The sequence below is a fragment of the Mus caroli genome, chromosome 17 (assembly GCF_900094665.2).
Source record: "Mus caroli chromosome 17, CAROLI_EIJ_v1.1, whole genome shotgun sequence".
In the NCBI taxonomy this organism is placed as follows: Eukaryota; Metazoa; Chordata; class Mammalia; order Rodentia; family Muridae; genus Mus; species Mus caroli.
Window position 1 is genome coordinate 25,918,368 of NC_034586.1, and position 23,398 is coordinate 25,941,765.

The 23,398-nt window shown below is 40.4% G+C and overlaps 1 protein-coding gene across 2 annotated transcripts in view; it reads left to right on the forward strand.

The window, feature by feature from the left end:
* Window positions 1-23,398, forward strand: part of Zfand3 (zinc finger AN1-type containing 3) — a 203,349-nt gene that overhangs the window by 34,459 nt on the left and 145,492 nt on the right. The window lies entirely within an intron of this gene.

A 23,398-nucleotide genomic window follows, 5' to 3' on the forward strand; every position in this document is an offset into this window, starting at 1 on the left:
CCTGGAACTCACTCTGTAGACCAGGCTGGCCTTGAACTCAGAAATCCACCTGCCTCTGCCTCCCAAGTGCTGGGATTAAAGGTGTGCACCACCACGCCTGGCCCATCATATTTTTAAATTATATTTCACTCCATATATTTAGGTTTTCTTGAATTTTATCTCTTAAATTTCATGCTGTTTAGAATAGAGATCTTCCTGGTATTTCAGATATTTTCTAGGTATAATTTTATGGGATGTTGTATAAATGAGATACATATTTATAAGTTTTTACTATTTTTTCATAAAACATTTTTAAGGCCATATTTATAAGTTTTTACTGTTTTTTCATAAAACATTTTTAAGGCTGTTTATGTTCACAACAAAACACAGTATGAACAGCAGAACCTCAGAGCTTCTGTCCTCACAGCCCATCTCCCTCCTGCCAGTACTCTCCTCCATGGTGCCTGCCCGTAAGATTGTTGTGTATTCATAGAGTATTGCCGCTGAGTTTACACACTCGTTGGTGTGAATGATCTTTGGGTTTGGACAGATGTTCGGTAACGTGTCTTAAACTGTACAGAGTAGTTCACTGCTCTACAAGGCCCATGTTGACTCTTCCTCCTCCTTCTCACTGAAGCCCGGCACCGACTCATCTTTGTATTGTCTCCTTAGGGTTCGTTGGAATGGTTTCAGTATAGTCTCTTCACATGGCTTCTTCTACTCATAGCATACATTTAAGGCCTTCCCATGTCTTTTCATGTCTAGTCATGTGCCTGCCTGTCTATCCATCTCCGTATCTATCTGTAGCAGCGACTGATAGTCCATTGCTATAGTTCTGTTCATCCGTTGATGCTGCTGGTCATTTTATTCTGGCCCATGTCAGCTAGGAATAAAACTGCTCTAAGTATTGGTGTGCCCGATATTGGTTTTGGCATAATCTTTCAGTTCACTTGGTAACATGCTATTTAGCAAGGAGCCTGTTTGTTGGTGTGTATGGTAGTGTTCAGTGTTTTGAGACAATGTCAAGGCAGTCTCCCAGAGCACAGGAGTGAGACTGTTGCCCCACATTCTTCCCTGCATCTCGTTGTGTTTCAGAGCTTTGGATTTTAGTCATGTTAATAAAGTGTGGAGGTGTTTCATTGTTTTAATTAACAGAATAAGACATTGAGCATCTTTTTACATGCTTTTGTGCAGTGTGAAACCATCCAGTGTTGGGATTGAACCTAGAGCCTTATACACACTAGGCAGCGCTATTTGATTCTTTGATATTTGTTTAGTTCTTTTGTTCATCTCTTAATCAGCTTTTGTTGTTTTGTATATTTTCAATAAATTCTTCAGAGATACATCTCTTGCAAGTATTTTTTCTAAGTATTTTCTCATCTATTGATATTTTAACCCTTTGTTATAGAACCATGCACAGAGATTTAAAACAGCTCTTTGATTACCCCTCTATCCAGATGGAGCTCCTGCTGTTTAGATTTGTATTAGATTCACTTTCATTTGAACCTAACAAATTACATTGCAGCGAATCCTGGCCACATCTTTTTTTTTTTTTAAACGGACGGATTTTGCTAGCCCACTGTTCCATTATTGTTATCACACTCACAGTGATTACCAGTGATGCTTTAAAGTTAGCAAGGGCATTTAACGTTGTAGTGCAGTGCAGCTCTGCATGCTGTCATTAACAACAGCATTGCTCAGTTTACTTCAAAATTCAGAAAACAATGATTTTATGAGTAAGGATATTTTGCCTGGATGTGAGTCTGTGCCCTTGGAGGTCAAAAGTAGGTGTCATATCCCCTGGGCCTGAGCTACCATATATAGGTGCTGGGACTTGAACCAGAGTCCTCCGGGAGAGCATCCAGTGCTCTTGACGGCCGAGCCATCAGTCCCAGGCCCCTCAGTTCACTGTTCATGCTGTTTATACAAGTTTTTGTTTTGTTTTCCTTTTGCATATCCATATAATTTTTGAATCAGTTTGTCTTTCCTTCTTGTGATTTCTACTGGGTTCTTTCTTTGTGTTGACTCTGCTGCCTTGGAAGTGTTGTAAACTCATGGGCTCATGATAATGGTTACTTTTTTTTTTTTTTTGAAGTAGTTCTCAGCTTTTTGTTAATAAGTTTGATCGCTGCCTTTTTTAATGCATAATGGAATTTCTTGTGCCTGGTGGTTTTGAAGATCATGGATCAGCTTAGCTGATTTCTTACAACTTTTATTCTTTTACTAAGTTAATATGTGGTCTGTTAAATTAATGCTTAAAGGTGAGTCGAATTTTGGATTATCAGAATAAACCCTGCAACATTGGCTGTTGTCTTTTCCATTTACTTTTCAGTTTTTTTTCTTTTCATCCATGTCCATGGGTGAAACCTGTCTGTAAATTTCCTTTTTATACTTGTAATGAAGCCCCGCCTGGTGGGGTTTTGGCGTCAAGGTTATTCTGGTCTTCTCAAATGAGTTTACCTGTTCTTTGTTTTGTAGGTGATTGAATTACTATATTATTTTTAGAAATTGCCAATAAAGTCCCCTAAAGTCATTTGAATTTTTCTTCATTTCCATGGAAGCTTTAAATTATGTTTTTTCCTTTTTCATTATAAGATTGATAGATTTTTTTAGTCTTAATTTTAGCTTTTATTTATAATCTTATAAGTTTATATTTTATATTTGTTTGCATAGTGCTCATAAAATCATCCTCCTAAGTTTATATATGATTTCTAAGGTATACTATGTTAAATTTGCAACTTCATGACTTTGTTTTATATCTGTGTCAGTACAGCCATCTAATTATAAAGTCAGTGTAAAGAATATTTCTGTCACTCAGGTAGTCTTTTGCCCTTTACTCAAACTCTCTCCATAAGTAACCACCCTTTTGATCTTTACCACATATTTAGGATTACATACTGTAAACACATGCCTGAGTCGTCATTGTTTCTGTTTGCTTTCTTTTGTTCAGCATTATCTCAGTAAAGTTTGTCTTTATTGTTCTTTGTTGTACTAGTAATTGCATGTTGTGACTATGGCAGCTTATATGTTCTCTTGTGGCTGAGCATTGACTTTTCAGCCTTTGTTAGGGATAATGCTGCCGTGGATGTTGGTCTGTATGCCTCTTGGTTCATTGGTTTTTGTGAAGAAGTTAATGAGCTACTTACAGGGTGTATGTATTTAGCTTCTTCATGGTGGCAGCATCATGTCACTCATAGAACAGGTATATTGATACTCTAGTGCATTCCTTTGCCAACACTTGTTTTCCGTCCCAGTATGATGATGTGACTCTTGCTTTCCCTTAAGTGATAGGGAGTGAACACAGGGCTTTGCTCATGTTAGACAAGTGCTCTGCAGTAAAGCTACCCACCCAATCTGACAGTGATTTTTAACTGACATTCTCTAATGTCTGGTGATGTGTAGACCTGGTTTCCACGTCCACAATTGTGAATAACCTGGTCATGTTTTTTGTGTACTTTAAAGTGAGATTAAAGTCTTCTTACAGATTTATAGGAATGTAAGAATATATTTCACAGCTGGGCGTGGTGGTGCACACCTTTAATTCCAGCACTTGGGAGGCAGAGGCAGGCAGATTTCTGAGTTCGAGGCCAGCCTGGTCTATAAAGTGAGTTCCAGGACAGCCAGGGCTATACAGAGAAACTCTGTCTCGAACCCCCCCCCCCCAAAAAAAAAGAATATATTTCACACACATCATATACACACTGCAACTTTTTCCTGAATTTGGTTTATTTAGTCTCTAATTTAAACAAAATATAATTTACCAATGTTTTATGTGGTTAGTTAACTTGAGCTGTTTTTTTCAAAGTTAATTTTATTTTGTCTTATTTCCATTTATATCTGTTGTACATATTTATATTAGATATTGAATGATGATTAAAGTTTGCTTTTTAAAAGCAGTGTGCCATATTGACTGAACCACTGTTCTGTGATACTGTATCACGCTGCAATGAATGACTATAAAAGGAGCTGATCTGTGCTTTGATATGTGCTATATGCATTCTTGAACATCTTGTGATATATTTTAAAGCTTATTCTATGCTAGCATATATGCAGTTATATAATTGCAAGTAGAATTAGATAGTTTCCGTTAATATTTTGTGGATTCAATTCATTTTTGTCTTTTCATGGATATTGATGTGGTTGCCAATCTTCTTTTACGGCTATTTATTTTTATTACTGATATTTGAGATGGGTCTCATGTACCTCAGGCTGGCCTCAAGCTCAGTGCATAGCTAAGGATGATCTTGAATTTCTGGCTGGGATTACACGTGTTTTGTTCTGTTTAGGTCTCGGCATCAGGACCCCATTCTTGCAATCAAGAACTCTACCAACAGCGATCCTAGTTCACCACTGAGCAGTTCATTGTTAGTTATGTAACATTGAAACAGAAAGTGCATCTCTGTGTGTGTGTGTGTGTGTGGATTTATTACTGTACTTCCCCTTTCTAAGAGACTGAGTTTTTGGTACCTCGCCTATGCTGGCCTCGGATTTGTATAGCTCCTTCATCTGCTTTCCTGAGTGATGATGTTCCAGAGTGCACCATACCTGGCTACCATTCTTGTATTTAATATTTTGATTTATGTGGTTTGTACCTTGATCTGGAAAACTACCTTTTTACTTTTATTCCTGAGATTGTAAATTACCATTTATAAACTATTGTTTTGGGTCAAGTTGCAGAAAAAATTCCATTTTCAAGAAAGCCTGGGGGAATGTAATGTTACAATTGATAGTTGAGCAGACTTCCTTTTATGTTGAAATTAAATGTAAAATTTATAATTTCACATAATAGGTAATATTGAATGGTCTCAATTTAGTTGCTTTTTAAATTTATTTAGCTCTGTAAGCAGAATATGATGTTCTATAGTCTCTTCCTATTTATGGAAAGTACTAGTGTTTTGTCAAGAATAGGTAATTTGCACACAGCCTTACCGGCACTTGTACTGGCCAGATTGTTACCTCATCTGGCCAGTGCTTGTTGTCAAAGGTGGATTCCGTTCCAGGCAGTGTTTCATGCTCTATGAGTGTAGTATTCTAAAACTGTTTGTAAAGCATTTAATTTGGTTGCAGGAGAGGATGTAGGAGGAATAGAATAGTTGTCCAGTCATAAACATTACAGTAAGTATTGTCAAGCTAGAGCTTCATTTTAGAATGTGTCCCATGGAAGGAGCTACTAGAAATGGTTTCTTTTATCAGACGGAGTCTGGGTATGTAGCAGCCAGCATTGGGTTGAGTCATAAATTTTATTTATATCCTTTATATACACTTTTAAAGCATATGTTTTATTGCAGGGTATGCTACTGTGGTCTTCCCTAGAGGTTGAAGTTGAGAACTGGGAGCCACCCCACTTTCTGTGATTTATTCTGTTTCCTTTTGTTGTGGCAAGAGCCTTCTTTCTTTACTAGCAGCAGATATTAAATGGGTTCTCACAGTGACTTACTGGAAAAGTGCTCCTGAGAAAGTCAAGGAAATCTGATTGGCAAATGGCGAGACATGAAAGGCTGTTCCAAAACCTTTGCTGTTATTTTAATCATTGATGAGGCTGTTTGTCTTTTGAACATAGAGATGAAACAATCAATAACTAACTTCCTGTGTGTTTCAGTTAAGCCTTTTAGAGAAACTGGCCTTTTGAATGTAAGTAGTGAGGCTGGTTGAAGTAGTCAAGTCTTTCTGAACAGCTAGTTCAGCCTAACTTTAGGTTTCACAGGTGTCTGCTTAGTCCTGGGGTACCTGTGACTCTGGGGCCTTTGACAGAATTTAAAGTAACTTACTGCTTTACCTGCACCTCTGAGTCCACGAATTAAACCAGCCGACGAGTGCTTACAGTGGTTGAGGGCTACTCTAGGTTATTTTTCTAGTTGTTTGCTGTTCTCTTTAACTGCTTTAAAAAAGTACCTATTTTTCCATGTGTATGGGTATGTGGCTTCCATATATGTCTGTGCAGCAGGCGTGTTTGGTGCCCACAGTGGATCCCCTGGGGTTGAAGGTACAGTTGGTTGTGAGCCGCTTGTGTGGGTGCTGGAAATGGAACTTGGCTTCTTTGCTCTTGCGCTGGAAGGGCAGTCAGTGCTCTTACTGCTTAGCCAGCTCTGCAGACTGAGCACATACGCTTTTGACTTGAGCATTTGTATTTATAAGTTTGGAGAGTTGTTAACGCTTATCAAAGGTAAAAATGGGCTTAATTTGGAATTCAATTTAAAGTATTTATTAGAAAAAAGATAGCTAAACACATATGAAGAAAGACTATAAAGAATGTTTCCATTTGTCTGTTTATGTTTGTTGCTGTTCGGTGATTGAACACAGGGCCTTGGGCAAGAACCTTCCAAACACCCCACCCCACACACATCCCAGCCCTATCCAGTGACTATTTTGTTATTAGCTCCTTCTCTCTGTCTGGTACGTTCATGGCCGTCTTTGCGGTATATGTAATCAGGAATAGATCATATTTTAATTTGTATAGACATGTTCTGAATTATTTACTTTTTGTTTGCTTTTTAAGATTTGTTTTTTTTTTTGTATGTGAATACAATGTGGCTGTCTTCAGAGCACCACAATGTTCTGAACACCAATATGTTTCAGAAGAGGGCATCAGTTCCCTATTACAGATGGTTGTGAGCCACCATGTAATTTCTGGGAGTTGAACTCAGGACCTCTGGAAGAGCAGTGAGTGCTCTTAACTGCTGAGCCACTTCTCCAGTCCTCTTATTTATTTTTGTTACTTTGAAAATAGTTTGACACACCATTGCATACACTAGCAAGATTTTGCTGATAGGACCCTGATATAGCTGTCTCTAGTGAGACTACGCCGGGCCTAGCAAACACATAAGTGGATGCTCACAGTCAGCTATTGGATGGATCACAGGGCCCCAAATGGAGGAGCTAGAGAATGTACCCAAGGAGCTAAAGGGATCTGCAACCCTATAGGTGGAACAACATTATGAACTAACCAGTACCCTGGAGCTCTTGTCTCTAGCTGCATATGTATCAAAAGATGGCCTAGTCAGCCATCACTGGAAAGAGAGGCCCATTGGACTTGCAAACTTTCTATGCCCCAGTACAGGGGAACGCCAGGGCCAAAAAGTGGGAGTGGGTGGGTAAGGGAGTGGGGGGGGAGGGTATGGGGGACTTTTGGGATAGCATTGGAAATGTAAATGAGGAAAATACCTAATTAAAAAAAAAAAAAGAAAATAGTTTGACATGTTTGAATAATTCCAGCTAGTGACAAGTTGGGAAATTGGCAAAGCATAGCAAACTATATTTTCTTCATCAAGGATAAATCTTTATTGGGCTCCACAAAATGGGTTTGTTTTCAGTGTTTGTATTTTGCCTGTGTTTAACTTTTTAAAAAGACATTGTAGGTCAGGTTATCCTGGACCTCACTTTGTAACCCAAACTGGTCTTGAACCTCAAGTGATTTTTCTGCCTCAGTTCTGGTCTGAGAGCTGGAATTATAGCCATGAGCCACCATGCCCAATAAAAGTGTTTGCTTTTGAAAGGTTGCTTTGGTCATCAGTTCCTAAATTTAGAGGATATTTGTATATGAAAGTATATAAAGCTTAGAAAGTTTTCTTTTAGATGCTGAAGAATAAATCTGGAGCCTTGAGCTTGCTGGACAAGCACTAAGACCTGGCAAATCCCTAGCTTTGTCGAAAACTGCTTAGCTTACCAAGTCTTGTATGCAGTAGGTAGTGTGGTATTAGGATTGGCTATGTAACTGAGAAACACTGTAATCTGAAATATATAAATATTTATGCTTTCCTGTTAGGTTCATAGCTGGAAACTAAAGTACTGGAATAGGTGATTTTTCTTTTCCCCTTTGATCATAAGCTATAGTTTGGTAAGCTTTCAGACTAGCAGGAAGGTTTCCAAAGAATAAAACTCGTAGCTTATCACACAGATACAACAGATTTTTAGATACCACAGTTTTTCTCTGTGAACTTTGTCATCCAGGGGCTTATCATTAGTTTCCAAATATTCTAGTTTTTTTTTTTTAATAGCCTCCCTTCCTGTTTTACCACTCTTTCTTGCTCTCTCAATTTTACCAGAGCCTTTAATACCTTTAACTAGTAGCCAAAGATGGAATTGAGCAAGATGGTATCTTACACCCTAGGCCAAGTGTAGTGTGGTTCTTGAGTGGGAAGGATAAAGGAAGCTTTATAATTGAGATATTTAAGTCATCTGTTGACTTTTTGTTGATTTTAAAAATCTCTGTTCAGATACTGTCATAGTATATGGATAATGATTAACTAGATAGGCTGGATAAAAGCTTTTTAAAATTTGCAGCTCATCAGAAATAGACTTATTTAAAAATTTGCTTTCTAGACATGAATTGGGGTCTATGCTCTGAGCTGTTACCAAACAGTAGCCCCTTTGTGAGGGGTGCAGTTTTGTTTTGTAGATATTCCCATAGGGCTTTATGAGGAAATTCTAAAATAAAGAGCTAGATTAACTTTTAAAGAACGAAAAGAAAAACTCGAAACCTACCTACCTACTTGGCCTACTTGGAAGGGAGTAAACAGCTACAGGCTACAGTTTCTGCTTTTCTGGAATGCCAGATTTTAGCTCAGAGCAAATTCTTCAGCAGAGCAATAAACCCTTGAAAATTGCTTTATAATGGAAATGCTGACAGACCATTAACTATAGTGGTGCAAATGCGCTGCTCTGACACATACAGGGCTGTCCCAAGTTGCTAAATACAGCACAGTATGTTGGGCAGTGTCCATTCTGTGGAAGCCTCTGTGGGTCTGTATAGTTTGTCATGTTATGTATGCCACCTAATTATTAATGGGGACACTCAAACAGATCACCTTTGACATGCAGGAGGAATATCAGTTTAGAAAGGAAGAGAGTAGTTTAGGCTCTGCTGATATCGAGAGCTCATTTTATATTTGCCACATTGGAAAGGGCCCAGGGTAAATTTAACATGATGCATTTAATCACCATTCCAATTACAGTGCCACTGAAGCAGATCAATGTTTTCTTACTACCAATTCATTGGAACTTCTAGGTCATAAAGTATCATTATTAGGCATATTGGAAAGTCTCAGCCCAGTGGAAATGGGGATTCTGGGATTTTCCAATTGCTTTGAAATAATAATAGAGGCTGCCTGGATGTACATTTTCCTCCATGTGAAGTGAAACTGGAATTTAAAGGGATTGGTATGACAAAGTAAGAGTCCTATAATGCCCCAGGGAAGGATGAGGCAGTCTTCCTATGTAAAAGTAAAAATAAGATAAGGGTTGAAGAGCTGAATCCTTCCGTAGCAGCCCACTGAGTGGCTGCTGTCGTGGCTAACGGGCTTAACGGGCTTAAGGGGCTTTGGGTCTCCTCACTGGGTTCACAGAGCCCGCCACATAGTTCAAGGGGTTTACTTAGGTTTGTTGATTGGAAGCTATTTCATTGTCAGGCATCATCCTTCGTGGTTTGTGGAGTTCATGACGTGTGTGTGTGTGTGTGTGTGTGTGTGTGTGTGTGTGTGTGTGTTATACACATAGCCTAGCTGGTCTTGATTCGTAGAAAACTGTTGAAATGCAGAGTAGGTGTCGTGTGATACTGGATATCATGAGTTAGTGCAAATACTCAATCACATTGTGGTTTCTATTGTGCTCGGGAAGGTACATCCTCTGACATCTATTATAGATACCACAGTCTATGCTTCAGATGCTAATTGCATTGGGTTTACTTGTTCTTTTGTCTTCCTTCCTTCCTTCCTTCCTTCCTTCCTTCCTTCCTTCCTTCCTTCCTTCCTTCCAAAGATTTATTATATGTTAGTACACTGTAACTGTCTTCAGACACCCCAGAAGAGGGCATCAGATTTCGTTACAGGTGGTTGTGAGCTACCATGTGGTTGCTGGGATTTGAACTCGGGACCTTTGGAAGAGCAGTCGGCGCTCTTAACCACTGAGCCATCTCGCCAGCCTCTTGTTTTTATTTCTTGAATACCAGTCATAGTTCTCATAGTGTCTTGTGGACCAATGGTTTGTAGTTAAAGCAACAGATGACTCCTTTCTTAGGGTGCTTCTGTGCAGTAGGTCTCTCTTACTCCCACTTTCTTGATTGACTTGAAAGTGAGTGGTGCCAGTTATTTTGGATCTTTTGGTTCTCTGAAGAGGTAACAAGAGCGGTAACAAATGCTCTGTCATTTCCTGGTGTATTTTCTTTTTAGGTAGCTTGTTCATAGAGTTGTATTTCTGTAAAGGTATTAATAGAAGCGGTTTAATTTATTCCTTTTTTTATGTTTGAGTTAATCTTGAAAAATACTAGGATTTGAATCCCAGCTCTACCTGTGATTACTTCATTGGTTTGTGGCTCTGGCTTTGTCCCTACCCACTGCAGACTTGAAGACTAAGCAGAACTTGCAGAGCATCTTTCCTTGTAACAAAGTGGCAAGGGCTCAGTAAACGTTAAGTGTTGTAGCATACCCACAGTGTGTTCTGTGGCATGGATGAAAGTCATAGAACTGGTCCCTAGATTAAAGGTGCTTGCCGCCAAGCCTGGCAACCTGAGTTTGATCCCCGGAACCCATTTGGTAGAAGGGACAGCTGACTCTTTGAAGTTATCTTCTGACCTCACCCTTCCACATATATACTATGGCATTCTTCCAAAAAATTTTGTAAATAATTTTTTAAAAGGAAATTGAAATAATAATTAGATTTAAGTAGGATAAAATGCTTTAAACTTTTAAACTTGTGGTATAACAGTGTAAAATATATCCTTTTAACCATTTAAAAACAATGCAGTGTTGTTTAGGAGATAGGTTTTTTTTTTTCTTGCCATGTTCTACATTTTTATCACTTTATAAAGAAAGACCTTCCCCTCTTTGGCACCCCCCTTTATCTCCCAGGCCCACCCATCTGCCTTCTGCGTATATGTGTGAGTTGTATGAAGTCAGTCACAGGAGGTAAAATCTTACTGTTCGTGTGCGTTGCTGGATCACTGTTAGGCCAAGTGCTCTTTTTCCAAACTAACCAGCTCATGATTTTTACTTCGCTCAATGTTTAAGGTTTAGTATGTTTTAATATGTTTCATTGCTCTATTACATAATTTTCTTGTGTGTATCTTAAAACTGATATGGCTATAGATTTTAAGGTGTTTTCTGAGTGGTTTGCCTGCATGTATGTCAGTGCACCACATGGGTGCCTGGTGCCCACAGAGGTTCAAAAGGGGCTTCAGATCCCCTGCAGCCGGGGTGATAGTGAGTTGTGTGCTGCCGTATAAATGCTGAGAATTGAACCTGGGCCCTCTGCATCCCATGGGCTTAAGCTGAGAGTCATTTCTCCAGGTTTTGTCTAGATATTGATCTTTTTGTTTATTTCTCAGTGGTTGGATATTTTGGCTTTTTGCTCTTTGGCTATGTCATAGGGCTGCTGGTAACATGTGCATACCAGCATTAATGTGAACACATGTGGCCAGTTCCGTGTATTAGACATAGGAGCACAGTTGCTGGGCTTTGTGGTGACCCCCACTTTGAGTTCTCAGGGAACCGTCATATTTCTCACAGTAGCCGCACCGTTTGAGTTCACTAACAGTGTACAGGGCTCTCAATGGGTCTCCACACCCGGCCAACACTGACTTTGTGTTTGGAGTGTCAGCTTTTTACTTGTTATTATGGGTGTGCAGTTTGTTTCATTGTTGCTTGGGTTTGTATTTTGCTTCTGGCTTGCTAATGACATCTGGCATCCCCCCCCCCCCCTTTCTGGGACAGGGTTTCTCCTTGTAGCCTAGGCTGCTCTGAATTCACACTCTAGACCAGGCTGGTCATGAACTCAAGAGATCTGCCTGCCTCTGCCTCCTCAGTGCTGGTATTAAAGGCACACCGTCCCGCTGCATGCTGCTGCTGCCCAGCAACATCTAGCATCTTTTATGTGCTCTTTGCCTTTTGGCTGTGCACATGTCTTCTTTTGGAGAAATGTTTCTCAGTGTCCTTTGTCCAGTATTTAATTGAGTTGTTTACCTTTTTGTTTGTCTTTTAATAATGAAAATGAGATGTTCTTTGAAGGCCTATTTAGGAATATAAGATTAGATTTTGAAATGTGGAAGTGATTGTGGTTTATGCTTTTCAAAGAAAATTATATTGAAATTTTCACTTTTACCTATTTTTGTAGAAGTGTAACTCACCTTAGTTTTATAGGTTAGCCCCCTGACTTGTCTTTCTAGTCAGTCCTAGCAGATAATTGAATGCACTCACTTTTCGGATCATGGCGTCTCTGTTGAGACCATAGATTTGTTCTAGTTCCATTTTAACAGTTTTATTGAACGTAGAATACATGCCATAAAAGCTACTTGCTGCTGTACAGTTGAGTGAATTTTACTAATTTACAAAGTTCCATGCCCATGATTTTAGTAACATTTCAGGACATTTCTATTACTCTGAAAAATTACTTCAGGCCTGTTGACTAACAATTCCCATGTCTCTGTGACCCACACCCCATGGCCTCTTACTTGATTTGGTGTGTTAGTTGCCTTTAAGGAACGTTCCACATAGGGTTGTAACACAGCATAGTCTGGAGACTGGCTGCCCTGAGCAGAATGATTTTGTTTTGAGGTTCATCCACTTCACCCCCAGCTGCTGCTTATTGCTTCATTCTCTAGGTAATATGACACACTCTGCCCACTTACCAGTGATGGACAGGCTGTTATATAATGTGAATTACGGACTTTTTTATTTTGTAGTTTTTTGAAGGACCACAGAGGAACTTCTGTGGACTTTGATTTTTCATGGCCCACTGATTAACATTTACCATCCACACTTGTCTATTAAAGTAAATTTGCCTCTTTATAGCTCTCTAGATAAATTTCCACTGGTGTGAATATCCTAAGCACTAAGACACATAACCACAGTCTTGTTACATTTGGGAAGTGAGCGGGGAGTTCATAGTGCTGACTATTGGCTAGTCTGTATTGAAATTGCCCAGTTGTCCTGCAGGAAAGTCCTTTTCTAGTCCCTTCCTCACCTCTCTGCAGGTCAGGGTCCTAAAGTCAGCTGGTGGCTTTATACACTTGGTGTGCTAACTTCCGGCACCACAGTCCTTCCCTTGTAGCCCATTCCCTTAATCTGAGTTCTCAGTAGGGAGGCTGGCTAGTTAGCACTCACTCTGGACTTGGCTCCCTTGCTTTTCTGGATCTCTTCAAGCAGTTTCTTTCTTCTTTTTTTGTAAGATACTTAGTATTAAGGTGAAGTTATATAGTGTCTAAAGCTATGCATACATACTATTTAAAGTAGTTCATTTAAAGCCATGTTTACTGTTTTATTCTCTGTAGTAAAGAACTAGGATCAACCTAGATGTCCGTCAACAGATGAGTGGATAATGAACAGTTGAGGCAGGTGAATATTTGTGTGCTTGTGTGCGTATTTAATGAAATACTATTCAGCTCGAAAGAAAAAAGCATGAAAATAGATTAGAATATATAATAATAAACAAGGTCACACAATCTCAGAAAAAGAACTGCATGTTTTCCTTCATATTTGGAACCCAGCTAGTATGTATGTAAGCAGTGTACATGTGGGTACAATATAACATGTTAAAAAGAAAGCAAGCATTACGCCTAAATATTAGGGGATGAGGAGGGACTGAATGCAGGTAATGAGCACGAGTCATGAACGGGTATAATGTCAGTTAGTTCTAATTTTTGACTGTCCTGGATTTTTTTGTTCTTGAGTGTGGATAGATGCACATACATTCCATAGTAAAAATGCAAAATCCAGTGAAAGATTCACAGCTTCAGAATGTCTATCCTAACTGTTTAAAAGTTCATTGAGATATGTAAACTTGGGGTTGTTGTATGATTCTCAAGTTTTTAATAATAAACTTAATTTAAAAAAGCTTTGGTTGAATGAAAACAAGTGAAATATGACATAAAAATAATGTATTTTGAAAAATATTATTTTAGTGCATTTGTACATTAGTGCATTTGTAGTTTGAATGAGGGCCAGGTCATTTCCTTATTTGTGTAGCAGAGTTTGAACAAATAAAGTGTTCAAGGCTGCATTAAGAAGGTATAAATTTTGCTTTGTTTGGTACCTAATGTATATGATAAAACTTCTGACCATGTGGTATCTTATTTCTGTAATGTCTTATCTAATTGTATCCATTGCTTAAAATAATTTTGCACTGGGGCAGTATAGAGTACCTTAAAGAAGCTTCCTGGACCAGCGAGGTGGCTCAGCTGAAAGGCACGCCAACCTGACTGATCGCTGGAACCCACATAGTGGAAGGAGAGAAGCCATGCCTGCAGGTTGGCCTCACTACTAAATAAATGTAAACTCAAGATTCTTTCCTAAACTGCATACTTGAAAGGATGCTGAATTCTTTCCCTTAGATTTCTTTTTTCTTTTTTTTAAGAGACACACCAGTAGAGGGCGTCAGATCTCATTACAGATGGTTGTGAGCTTCCATGTGGTTGCTGGGATTTGAACTCAGGACCTTCGAAAGAACAGTCAGTGCTCTTACCTGCAGAGCCATCTCTTCAGCCCCCTCCCTTAGATTTCTTGATAAATATGCTCCATGAGTGCAGTTGTGTATGAAGCTACTTTGAAACTTAGGGCCAGAGCCTTGACAGTTAGGGAAATATCGGGAAATAAACTGCTGGACGTTTATAGAGCAGTTGAGAGCCCACACAGAAATTTAGAAATATGCAGATATTTGGAATAGAAGTCAGTTGACAAAGGCTGTGTTTCAGAGGAAGATAGGTGGTGTGGGGAATGTGGCCAGTTGTTAGGGACTCAGGAATAAAAATTAGTGAAGGAGTTCTCTGCACCATAAGAAGCCTCTTCAGATCGTAGAGAAAAGAGGGTAGGAGACAGGGAAGATGGTTGGACAAGTGGCCTCTCCCCTTTGTCTCCTCTCTGGAATGCTGAGGTCACTTAGAGAGAGCACAGACCTGGCAGGGCTATAGTTCTGAAAGCAAGAATGTCAGCCACAGTGCTGATTCCTGCTCAGATATCTCATACACTTGCTGCTCTCTCACTTGTGTTCAGGGAGGAGTTACTGTGGCCACCATGTAAGTGTAGAAGGGGATTTGTTTCATAGGTTGCTTTTGAGTACAGTATCACATCCAGCAAAATAGGAAAAAAAATCCAACTTTCTTGATAGTAAATAATATCTTATTTAATGACCAATTAATGCCAAACCAGATTGGTTTGTAGTGTGTTTTTGAATGCCGGGTGACGTCGCCCTTTCCTCTGCACCTCTGGAACCTTACAGCGAGTGCTGGTTAATTACGCATAGGATCTTGGAACCTTACACCTGAGCCTGGAAAGCGAGAATGTGTTACGTCAATAGTGTCTGTAATTAATATGGAATTATTCACTTCACCCTTCTGGTTTATAGTGGGTTGGTGTGCGCCAGTATGGGAAAGGCATGACAGAAGTCTCTCGTTCGAATTCATGATGAGACTGATAGGTAATTGAAAAAAATGTGTTAACACATGGAATCCTAAGTATACTTGGCGGCCTTAGGATAAATGTGAATGTATGTGATCTTTGTGTCTTTCAGTGAAGCTTCAGACCTTTCTTGGACCTGTCTGTCACCCGACTTTAGAGCCACATATTTAGTTTTACACAGGACATGCACATACCTCATCACTTACTTGTGTCGTTAGCAGAGAAGGAACATGGTTGTTGTGGTTGGGCTTCAACCCACAGCAAAACCTTAACTGTGCCTTTGACTCCAGTTAAACCTCCACAAATGGCTCACCCTGAGCGCCCTGAGTGCCTTGAGCGCCTGCGCCCCTCTAGATGAGGATTATAGTAATAAGAGTCAGCAACTGTGGATGCCTTAAACACACTCTAGCTTAAAATAGTCATCTCCTTTCGTCACGCTGTTGACACAGCCCGGTGCTTGTGGATTACGTTCAGTTTTGTCTCCTGTTAGGAGAGGAGAATTTGTGAAGCATTCTGAACATAGTCTTTCTTGATTTTAAGTTATTAAAAGTGGATTAATTTGACAAATTTATGACTTGATGTTTTGATAATACATTGTAGTGTGGCCCCAGCAAGATTATTAACAGTTGTATTCCTTCACACATGTCCATTGTTCCTACCATTGGCTACACTAATTGGCATTCCCATCATGTGGCCAGGGCCCTACTTTCTTTTCCATTGTCACCTGTTGCCTTTCAACAGCAGTCAGCTAGGAGGTGTGAGGAAATGGATTTTTGTTAGCTTGCTACTTAATTTTTCTTTAAATGTACCTGCTGGCCATTTTAAAATTTTTATTTTTTTGGGACAAGGCTATCTAGACCCGGCTGGCCTCTAAGCTAGAGAACCTTCTGCGTCTGCTTTCCCAGTGCTGGGGTTAGAGGTGTGTGCCTCCATGCCTTGCTGCCTGATGGCCGGCCACATTGAGAAATTTCCTCCAGTCCTTTCTCCAGTTTTCTGTCAGGCTTCTTTTGCTGTTTATGCTCTTTAAATGTTTAGGATGTCAGCTTCATAGTAGATGGGACTAGAAAATGTTTCTACCCATTTCATTGGTTGTCTGTCACTCTTGATCGTTTGCTTTGCTGTGCATAATCTTTCTAGAATTTTTTTTTTTTTTGTTTGTTTTTCGAGACAAAGTTTCTCTGTGTAGCCCTGGCTGTCCTGGAACTCACTTTGTAGACTAGGCTAGTCTTGAACTCAGAAATCTGCCTGCCTCTGCCTCTCAAGCACTGGAATTAAAGGCGTGCGGCACCACCGCCCAGCTATCTTTCTAGAATTTTAAGGATTTATCCCGTAGTCATCCTACTATGCTTAATTTGAATTAGTTTTTAAACCGAGCAGGATTAGCATTGCTGCATTTTAGAACTAATCCCCCATGTTAAAAAATGTCTTTTCCTTTGCGATGTTCCTTTAAAAGAAAACTTGGCGACTGTTGTCTGCATGACTTAGAGTGGTGCGCAGCAGTTCCAGTGCTTGCCAACTGTTGAGAGCCTCCTCTGTCACTCCCAACTAGCAGGCTGTGTATTTTAACTGGCTTTTTTCTTGTTTGCCTGAGTGAGCTGGACTGGTGAGTTAGTAGAGCTGCTTTGTTCCCTGCTTCCTATCTGTTGTAGTAGGAATTTAGTCTGACAGTAACTGTGCTGTTCTAGGTGGCAGGCAGGTTAGTAACAAGCTTAAATTTTTTTTTTAATTTAGTCTTTAGTCATATATAACCTTATGTCTGAGGTAACTGAAATTATAGAGTGAGCCTGTTCCACTGCGCCTCCTCTTCTCCCTTCTCCCTTCCTCCTCCTCTTCACTCTGTTTTCATCTCCGGTGTTAAAGGATTGAACCCAGAGCTGTGATTAGTCAGTGCCTGCCCTGCCTGTAACAAAGAAACCCCAGCAGGGAGTTGGCAGCACTTCTGAGGCTGAGGCAGGAGGAATGCCACAAATTTGAGGTCAGCTTGTACTACACAGTAAGTTTTGTCTCAAGAAATCAAACTGAAACTGAACCAGATCAAACAAAAACAAAACCAGAAATAAGTCTGTTTGTAGAACCTAGATATTTTTGGTTTAGACCCATTTCTAGCCTGGAAAAGTTAGTACTCGAATACTGGAAGAGCTTGGCATGTGGATTCTTCCCTTTTTCTAGGGTTGCCCTTTATCTATCGCTGATCATTCAGAACAGCTGCTGAGGAGATGCGTGGGGGGCGGTGTTACTGATCACTGCACTAACGTTGCTGGGGAGGGCTTAGCATTGACATGTGTGTGCATTTTGGTCTTCATAAAAAACATAAATTAGAGATTTCTAGAATTCAGGCTAATTAGAAAATGTTATTTTAATTTCCCAACAATGAATGATCTTTTTTTGTTTGTTTTGTTTTTGCCTTGTAGCCCTGGCTACCCTGGAACTCTCTATAGACCAGGCTGGCCTTAAACTCAGAGATCCACCTGCTTCTGCCTTCCGAGTGCTGGGGTTAAAGGTGTGTGCCACCACGCGGCCTTTGAAGTCTTTTTTAAGAGTTAGTGTTTGAATACTGCTATTAATACCACAGTTTACAGGGATGTATAATCATTGTAGCTACATTGTAGGACAAAGAAAAAGACAAAGCTACAACAGACAGAAACTGTGAAGAGTGTCATCAAATGGACACTTCCCTGCAGTAATCTCTACCTGTGTGTTTGCAGAGTGTGGCAGTACTCAACCAGGAGGGTTCCTTTGGGAGCCACAGGAGCTGCACTCCTAGTTATCATTTCTGTAAGGCTCCCCAGATAGTGTCTTAAAGTAGCTGCTGCTTTGCTGACAGCTCTCCATGAGAACCAGAGTGCTTTCCTACTGTCCCCACCACAGGAGCCATCAGTTTCAACCAAACTGTCCCTCCCTTACTTCATAGTTTTGTTGCTAGTAAGTACCATGATAGCGCCATTTCCTGCTTCATTATAGATAGTTTCTTCTGGCCTTCCATATCCTGTCCTCCACCTTGTTATTCATGCCATGGTCTCCACATTGGCCTCCAGTCCTGTTTTAACCAGGACTACAGCTGTAGGTGTCATCACCACCTTCTCCTTAACTGCCTCTAGCCTACCACCTCCATGACAATCTCCCTGTTATCATAGTTTCTGCCATGGCCAAACTTCCTCAACCTCTAAATTTCTGTCATAGCTCCAAATGTTGCCATACCTGCCCTGTAGGCTCTTTGTGGTCTGGTGGGCTGCACATCCTGTTGAGAAGGGTTTCTCACTCGAGTTAGACCTGCTAACAAATACTGAGTTGTGTGTGGTGGCTCACACCTTTGATTCCAGCACTTGGGAGGCAGGTGCGGGAGGATCTTTTAGTCTGGTCTACAGAGGGAGTTCCAGGAGACCCAGGGTTACATAAGAAATCCTGTTTTGAATAAACAACTACAAAAATAGTGTGTTATTTCTAAATGAAACCTTTCAGCTGAAGGTGATCATCAGAAATTGTGAAAGGGAACCCTTTCATTTTCTTTCTTTTTTCACTTTGTTTTTCAGTCTTGTTAGAGACTACTCAAAGTAGTCTCTCAAATTTCTTTCTCTGTCTCCTTTTAATACTACCTATAAAAGTCGTTTTCATTGTTAGGTGGCCACCAAGTGTCACAGAATCTTCTCTAGAAACAGTGCTCTTTGGTTCCACTGCACCTAGTGGTGTGGTTGAGTGTAGATTGTGTGTCAACCTACAAACTCCAAGACCAAAGCTGCTGGATGGTGTCTATTAGGGTGTCTGCACCTGTGCATGACGTGCAGAGGCTGAGGTCATCAAGGCTAACATCAGGACTGGATGTCTTCTGCCATTCTCTACCATATTTATTTAGGATTTATTTTTATATGTATGAGTGTTTTGCCTGTATTTGTACCATGTATGTGTTTGATGCCTGTGGTCAGAAGAGGGTGTTGGATCCCTAGAACTGGGTGCTGGGAACTGGACTCAGGTTCTCTATGAGAGCTACAATTCTCCAAATCCTCCACCTTAACTTTTGAGACAGGGTCTCCTAGTGAACTTGGAGCTCATTGCTTTAGCTAGAACCTCTAGAATCTGTCTCCCCTCCAACCTCAGTGCCGGAGTTAGATGTGTGAGATGTGTACCATCACCCCTGTTTGTTTCTATATGGATGCTCTTCTCTTAAATCTATCACTTGAGGCTGGGAAGATGGCTGCGTGGGTAAAGTGCTGCTCATGCAAGCGTGTAGCCTGAAGTCTAGGTCCCCAGAGACCATAGAGAAGCTGGGCAGCTTGCCTGAAAGTCTAGCTCTCAGGAGGCAGAGCTACAGAAACCCTGGGGCAGGAGCAGCTAGAGTAACTGTCATTAAGCACCAGGTTCAGTGACTGAGAACCAGAGAGCAGGTTTACCCTCCTCAGTAAGTACAGGCAAGGGATTGAGGGCGGTAGGCATCATCATCCTCTGGCATGTGCATGCACACACATGCACATACACCCACCACATGGACATATACCACACAGTACACCTGGATGCACATGGAAACACACATAATGCACATGCGTAGAACCCTGCTTCCATATATACATCATGAATATAAAAAGCAACACTCCTTTTCTCTAATTTTAAAGTTTACATGACCAGTAATCAACTTCTTCACCTGCCTGGGTTCCTGTGAATCACGGCACTTCCCTCACTCTGGTATTGGTGGAGGTGATGGCTGGAGTTGGGCGGGGGCTTGGGAGAACTAGAGCAGCTTAACCTTCATTTTGAGATTTTTTTTTTGTTGTTGTTGAAAAATATCAAAAAAATTAATCTCCTCAAATCCATTTCAAGTTAATATTATTAAAATTGTATTTGTTTTTAACCAGAGGAAAACATATCATTAAAAAGATGATCATTTTTTTCCATAAAGCAAAGATTTAAAAATAGGAATACTCAGTATTGAAAGAATTATGTAAACCTTATCCAAAAAGTTAACTTTACAATATGGACCAAATTCACACTTTTTTATCTAGTATATTCTCAGAAACAATTTTAAAGAAAAATCATTTGGACACAGATTCATTATCAGAGATTTATGTCTAAAAATGTCCACTGTGGCAGTATTTATAATAGAAAAATAGCTGGGAAAAAGATAATGCATGCACTAGTAGTACAAATAAATCTAGTGTGGGAGTGCAGTGGATTGGGAGTGTGTAATGTTGCTAGCCTAGGACAGCGTTACAGAGCAGCAAGAGAAGTGAGCCAGAAATAGTAAATATACGTGGAAAATGAAAATAGGAATTTTGATGGACTTTTTAATGAAGTACTTGTTATATTTGAAAGTGTGGACCCATGGTATGAGCCTATCACATGACTTAGTGTTAAATGCACTAAATTCTGAGTTATACCTGTCTCCCCCCCAAAAAGAAGCAAGCGTATTCAATGTTAGCAGAATGATATATAAGGCAGAATTATAAGCTGTCTTTAGTTTTATTTACATATTTGCCCCTTAATCAATTTTGTATAAAGAACTTTGTGTTTGTAAAACAAGTGAAGAACATTAAACAATTTTATCAAAACAGTAAAACAGTATCAATGTTAACTAAGTTGGCTTTAAACCCCTGTCCTCTTACAAGTTTACTCCTGAGAATAATTTGTTTTCCGACCTCCACATTCATGCCATGGTGTGTGTGTGGCATACATACACATGAAATAAAATACAGAACAAACAAAGCGATGAAGAGGATTGCTACTCTTATAGTAAGTAGCTTCTAGTGGTAAAGGATGAGTAACAAGCCAGGTGAGGCAACAGTAAGGCTGTAATTAAAAGATTTGGGAAGTTAGAAGGATGATCAGGATTTTAAGTTACATAGCAAGTATGGTGAGTGGAGGTGAAAATAGCAAGAAAGGAGGTAGGTGGAGCCAGACCACAAGGACAGCAGACTGTCAAAACACCCTTAAACTAATGGCAGAGGGTTGGATGGCATTAAGAAAATTAGCATAACCTAGTTGTTTTAAAATCTTTGTAAGGAGGCAGGAGGCAATGACAAGTCACTTGACAGTAGCAAGAATTAGTGGTGGCCAGAGTGGTTAGGGGACAGAGCTTTGAAACAAGTACAGTTGCAAGTGGAGCCAGTGGTCTTGCTGAGTATCATCCAGGAAGCAGCAGGAAGAGGGAGTCAGAGTGCCATCTGAGATTTGGATTTGAGCAACTGGGAAGAAGTGTGGCTATTAATAAGGGTGGCCAAGAGAGTCATCCAACTCTGGGGGTTAGTGAGAGTTCTGATTTGGCACATTGAATAAAACATCTGATGAGAGATCAGGGAGACTGAGGGGAACAGTGCTATTTTGTCCAAGCCCGCCCGCCCCCCCCCCCCCCCCCCAGTATTTTTCCTCATCAGTTTTGTGAAACAAGATTTTAAAACTCGTGTACATGGAGCCGTGTTGCTACCAGCTCTCTGCAGGCTTCCTATGTCTCCCATAGGCCTGGGGCAGTGGGCTCTTTGGATCCTGCGTGAAGGAGAGATAGCAAACACCAGACAGGGACCTGGTTTTCTGGGAGAAGTTAAGGTTAACAGAAGGATGCCTCAGTCTCAGTTAACAGGCATGACTGATAGTCTAGTCTTGTGTAGGCGGAGGCCAGAGTATGCTGTGCTTTATCAGACAGCAGACTTGACCTTCAGACCGGATCTCTCGTTGTGGGATCATTCTTTTGAACTGTCGATGTGCTGGGCTGGCCTTGGTGTGTATCCTTCAGCGTCTGTGGAGAGCAGGAGCCCTTATTTTTCATGCTGAAAAGATGAGTCTTTGGAGTTAGATGAGAATCATTTGTTTACTGTTTTATAATCTTTGGCATAGATATTAGCAAATACTTCCTGTGGGAGACTCCCCCCTTCCCTTCTTTTTTAAGTTGTGATTGTTGTGATAGGACAAACTCATGCTATGTATCAGGTTGTCATCAAAACTGTGACCCCCCTATATCAACCTCCTTTTCCCAAGTGGGGCTCACAGTGATTGTATGTATCACCACACTCAGATCCAAGGCCTAAATTATAAAGTTTAGTAAAAAGGACTGAAGAAAATTGGTTTGTCCTATTTGTCTGGGCAACTTTGGCCAAAGGCTTAGATCTTGGGAGGAAAGTTATCTAGGAGTGAAGCTGCAGATAGGCCAGCTTGCTCAATGGAGAGCATTCTTGGGGGTCTTTGGAAGGAGTTTTAAGGATATGTTGGCTTGGAACGTGGTAAGTTGAGAAGCAGAGTCACATATATATGGCTGATAGTGGGGCTTTGTAGCCCCTGGCTGGGTGTGTGCCGCCAGGTGCTGTACTGTGAAGGAGGAGGCGTTAGAGTTTGCTCTCAGATGGCTCAGATAGGAATCACCTGCAGTTGTCTAGGTGTGGATCTTAGGAAAGCTGTTCACAGGTCAAATGGGGATGAGAGGGTATGCTGGGCTCCCTCAGTTTAAGAATGCCTTGGAGAAGATGGGGCAACATTTTCTTACTCATAGCCCTGTTGAGGGTTTCCTGGTTATAAAGACACAAAATATGAATATTTTAAAAATTGAAATAGGGGATATGGTAATGCCCATGTTAGGGAGCCTGAAATGATTAGTAAGAATGTATGTTAAATGCCCATCCAGGTCAGTGAATTACAGCCGTTATTAATAGATGAAAGTAATGAAAAAATAATTTGATTGAGGGCAGCTGAAGGAAGTATTTTAAATAACAAGGTCATAATATGAGCAGCTAGAATCAGAGGAAGGAGGAGGAGATGGAAGCCCTAGCAGTGGGGAAAGTGAGAGACCCCTGTGCAGGCATTTCTGCTCTTCACAGAGTGACTGACTGTGTTTGCCTCCTGGGCCACGGCAGCACTCCTGAACTTACTGCTCTCAGCTGTAAACTGCAGCAAATAAAACAAGACATTGGCTCATGCAAAGGTAAAAGAAAACCCATGCAGCTTACTTTAGTTTTGTTTGCTTTTGTTTTGTTGGGGGTGGGATAGACAGACAGCTGGCCAGACTTGTTCTTAGCTTATTAGTTCAGTTGTCTGGCCAGCAAATTCTTTGCTTGCATTTAATTTTT